The following is a 5554-nucleotide window of genomic DNA, read 5'->3' on the forward strand; positions in this document are numbered from 1 at the left end:
AAGATAATGTGTGACTGCGTTCATTTCGGGAGTCTGCAACTTTTTTAACCTAAAAAGTGTCAAAAGAAACCAAAATACCTCCAAAAAAAAAAAGTTACCGTAGTGCGCAATAGTTAGGTTTTTTTTTCCACACAATTTTAAAGCTCTCAAATGTGTGTGTTAATGAAGGAAGAAAATGGGTTGAATGTGTGTGTGTTAATGGAGGAAGAATATGGGTTGGTTGATTTCTTAAAAATAAGCATTTTATGATTGATGATGAAATTGAATATGTGTGTGTTAATGGAGGAAAAAATGGGTTAATTGATTTCTTGAAATGAAGAAGAAGAAGAAGAAGAAGAAGTGACGTGGACGCCAATGTGGCGAAGAGCGCGCAACACTCTCCATCGCGAATCGCATCAAATTTTTATTGTGCCATGTCAATCGAAAAAGTACAAAAGTACGTAAAAAATAAGACCAGAGGGGTAATAGATCGCCCGCAAAGGTTGGATGCGTCATAATTAATCCGAGTATACTTTGGTTTTTTTTTTATGTATTTTCCCTTTAAATAACTTCTTGTCACTATTTTAATTTAACTTTCTAGTAAGTCCACGGAGAAGCTTCATAAAGAAGCAGCCACACAAACGTGTCAAGATTATTAATTCCTTATCTATATTTTAATTCTTCCTTGTATATATTGATTTTATTTGTATTTAATCCTTTTCTGATGTAGGTGACTTCATAGTTTAAAATTAGAGTTATTTTTTTAATTCAAATGCTTAAATTTCTTAAATAGTGAGCTATTGGTATTTGGAACACATGCTATACAACTTTAAGATAAATAAATTTAGCTTTTAATAAGTGGCCAAAGTGATTGATGGCCGTACTCCTCTTTCATGATAAAACACCTGAGTGTCACATAATTAAAGTGATGTGTATTAAAATTGATCAGACAAAAAGTTAAATGTGTAAAAAAATTCCGTGAAGAAAAGATGTGTTAAAAGAATTCTATTATGGGGCGCAAATTAATATCTTAAACTTTTAATATGAATGATTGATGGCCGTATACTCTGTGATAAAACACCTGAGTGTGTTGACATAATTAAAGTGATGTATTAAAATTGAAAAAATCAGACAAAAATTTTACTTAAATGTGTAAAAAAAAAAATCCGTGAAGAAAAGATGTTATTTTATTTTTGAATTCTATTTTTAAGGCCGCAAATTAATATATTAAACTTTTTTAAACACTTTATGAATGATTAAGCCAACTTATAAGCCAATCCAAACGGGCTCTAAAAATAAGCAATCATTTTTTCTTTTACCCGGGGCTTGATTTTTTTAGGCATAAACATGCCTAAAAAAATGCCATACATTCCAAGTAAAGTTATCTTTGAAATTTTCCTAAGATTGCCTGTAAAATCCCTTTTAAAATTCAGGTCTGTTTCAAAATCCTGACTTTCTTTACTAACATATCCTCAATTCAAAAATACTCATCTCAATTTTTCAAGAAAAGATTTCCCCCACAAACTCCTAATATTAGACCGCGACCAAATTTTATCTACTACGTAATTTTCTTTTTCAACTTCTAGTTTTTTTATTCATCTCTGTTTATAAATGAGTATAGTGAAGTATTATTGATAACTGGAGTAAATTTCTCAAAGGGTCACTCAATTATGGGAAATTATTTAATACAGTCATTTAACTCAGTTTTATATCAATAAAATCAGTCAACTTATGAATTTTACTTACAAAGCCACTCTATCTGAATTTGTAATTTTCGATCGTCAAAAAATCTAACTTGCAAAATAAGCTGATTTTTTATGCCCTGTAGATCTGGACCCCACAAAGTCACACCGAATAAATGGAAAACGTTTTCAATACAAGAAACAACATGTACAAGGATCTTCACTCCGAATAAATGGAAAACGTTTTCAATACAAGAAAGTGAGAAACAACATGGACAAGGATCTTCAGATTCATGTATCTAGCTTGGGCTTGTTCACGGTTTTGGTTAAAATCAAAACCAAACCGAATAAAAAAATTGACATTTGGTTTGGTTTGGTTTGGTTTGATTTGGTTTTAAATTTTAAAAACCGATAATATTTGGTTTGGTTATGGTTCTATTAAAAAATAATCGAATAAATAACCGAACCAAACCGATAAATTATATACATAAATTTTATAATTATTTATATGTATAATATTAGTTTTTCATAAATAATTATAAATATTTTATACCTTTTAATCATTAATTTGATTTTTGGTTCTACTTATTTCACATGATTGTTTAAGGCCATGTTTTTAAGAATATGTCCAAGCCCATGTCTTTAAGTCTTTTAACTCTTTAAGTTTTAAGTGTAAATCTACTAACTGAAGCTCACGTTAGAGTCTAATGTCTTTAACTTAAATTTTTAGCTTTTCTTTGTCAGCCATTTGATTTTAGGTTGTTTCTTCTTCTTTTCCGAATTTATACCTTTCTTTTTTCTTGTCTGAATGGGTCTTAAACTTCTAATATTTTTCATATGAAAAGGACAGAAGTTGTAGATTTGGAGGTTCCTATAAATGATACTTCAGTAACATCAGCATTTATTGTAACTCAAGTACATGGTAATGCCCTAATACTTCTTTCGTGGGTAATCCTCCTAAAAAGCAGAAAAGAACAACTCCTTGTAGTCGAGACCCTAGCCTTGGGGATAATGATAGAAATACATCTGAAATTTGGGATAATTACACAAAGTTTTCTTAATAAAATGGGAGAATTGAGGGCAAAATGCAAGTGCTGCCCAAGTTTGGGATCATTACACAATTTTTTTTTATTTCATATATTTTCATTTTAATTTTAGGTAGTCTTTATATTTAATTAATATGTATGTTTGTAACAACTAAAAGCTCCTATGCTCTACTTTATTTTCAGGTATGTGTATTAAGATGACAAAAATGGTGCAGCCATTACTAAGTTAGTTTTTAGCTCTATATGTAATAGTTTAGCGACTTTGGAATTTGAGACTACACTATCACTAATAGTGAAAATGTTTATATGATGTATGTTCCACCTTAAACTATAAATAAAAGTTATCATTTGAACAAAAAAAAGACATGTCTTTTCCAACTTTTAACGTTTTATTGATAAGTCTCATGGTCGCTAGTCATAAATCAAAAATCGAACCAAACCGACAATAACCAAACTATGGTTATTATTTTATTTGGTTTGGTTATGGTTTTAGACATTTAAAAACTGACTAAATTGGTTTGGTTATAGTTTTAATCAATAATCGACCCAAACCGAACCATGAAAACCCCTAATCAAGATCAAGCTAATACTCACCTTGGAATTGACTAGCGAGGACAACTTTGTCAAAGTCGCGAAAATCACGAGAACGAGTAGAGCTAAAGTTTCCCAAGTTCTTAATAGTCAAATGTTTTAGTCACTGCTTGGGAACTTGTAGATTTTCGAATTCAAGTAAGTATAAAATGTAAAAAGAAACTAAAATACAACAAGAAAATGAGACGCGATATTTTGACAATGGTTGAGGAGGCCAACATCTAACTTCCTTGAGTTACAAGAGGTTATTTTAGAGTTATTTGGATTTTTGAGTTGAATACAGCCTATGATGGTTTCGTGGCGCTAACCACCAATGTTTGAGTGTTGGTTTTCCCTTGCTCGAAAACAACGATTGAGTTGGTTTTCATTCGCTTACCAACAACGATGTACATTAGTTTTCACTTGCTACCCAATAACGATCGCCACACCATTAATTTTCTACCTAACTCTCACAAAAAAGAGATACATTGTTACTTAAGTTGATCGTAAGTAAAGAAAAAAAAAAAAAGAGACAATGGTCAAAAACACATCTCAAGTATCATTTTTTTATGAGTTTCCTGCCTAAACTAACGGTGTTTGCGTTTCCTACTTGAACTATCACTAACTATTTAGCAAAACACACCTAGACTAGTGTTTCTCCCAAATGCACAAACAAGTATACGCGGTCGTACAAGTAATATAAGATTAAAGTCCAAATATCGTACCCACAGGGACTTATGATTAACTATTTACTAAATTAAACTAATGCTAATTATCTAAACAAGAAATAAAATCCAAAGTTATATTTATAAACTAACTAAAAATAAAAGAAAGCAAATAATGAACTTCAACCAAGAAAGATCGGATTTTTATCGAAGAAGAGATGGATCTAGGGTTATGACCACTAACAATCCAATTGAGTCTTCCAATTGCTATACCTATTTTATTTTCTGGGTAACTAGTTGACTGGTTGATGTTAACTTTATGATATTCTTTCGAACTACTCACAAACCTGTAAATGCTACTCTTAACGTCTATATTTCTATGATGCAAAAAGTAACAAGAACACATTTATATCTCCGTATCCAACTAAGTAGAGCTAAAGGGTATATTTCTATCCTCAGTAGCGAAATGATTAAATCGAACAAACTCTATTTATTCTTATTATGTACGTGAATTTCCTCTTTCAAGTTCAACTCACACACTACAAATAGTGTCTAACTATTGGTCAAAAAATCAAACAATTAAGCACAAGAATAAATAAGCAACCCAAAGATGAAAACTCAATAGATATAAACAATAATCAAACGTCAACTTTCACGTTTGTATCAAAACCCTAGAGCTAAAGAGTTTAGCTCCACATAGACATGGAGGAAAAATAACAAATCATCCGAATAAAAATGTAAAAACTAGTATTACAAAGAAGTAAAACCCTGTAACTACGGCCTCTACGGCGGCTCCGAACTCTTTATAGGTCCAAAGTTATGTCAAAACCGTGTAGGATATGTATATATAGGATACCAAAAGGCCTGGACTTTTAAAAATCAAATCTAACTCGGATCGGGAAAAACTGCTCAAATAAGCCTGCCGCGACGCGGCAGGTTAATTTCCAGTGCTTAATTTACTCGGCTGCCGGTACGTTCTTCATTCTCCAATTTCAATTCTAACTCTTTCGTCTTTCTTTATTTTCTTTCGGTGCCTTTTGCCTAACTTTTGTTTTCCTTTCCAGGTGCTTGTATCAATTCAAAGAGGTTCTTCAAAGGTAATTAGTCAAATTCCTTATTTCTTATGTCCAAACATCATTATATTATTTTAATTCATACGTTGATGAGCACAACAGTTTTCTTGACTGCTCCGATAAATATTTTCTATCCAGTGTATCTACAAAATAAAAATGTAATATAAGCACAAATCACTATAGTTAATACTCAAACAAGAAGTAAAAATATTAAAAAGTGAGACAACTGATAGCTAAATATATACATTTTAGGCCGAACATCAATTAGTATTTGATGGTGCTAGAAACTCACAAAAAAGTGATACTTCAGATGTATTTTTGATTATTATCTCTTATTTTTTAAAATTTTCAATTAATTCCTTTAATTATCCTCATGGAGTGCCATTTGACAGCATTTTTAAATACACAAAAGAGAATGTACACCATATACCATTAGATACTAGTCGAGTCGGGTTTTGATAAATAGTTGGTGATAGTTCAGGTAGGAAACGCAAACACCTAATAGTTCAGATAGAAGACTCACAAAAAAGTGATACTTA

The sequence above is a fragment of the Lycium ferocissimum genome, chromosome 8 (assembly GCF_029784015.1).
Source record: "Lycium ferocissimum isolate CSIRO_LF1 chromosome 8, AGI_CSIRO_Lferr_CH_V1, whole genome shotgun sequence".
In the NCBI taxonomy this organism is placed as follows: Eukaryota; Viridiplantae; Streptophyta; class Magnoliopsida; order Solanales; family Solanaceae; genus Lycium; species Lycium ferocissimum.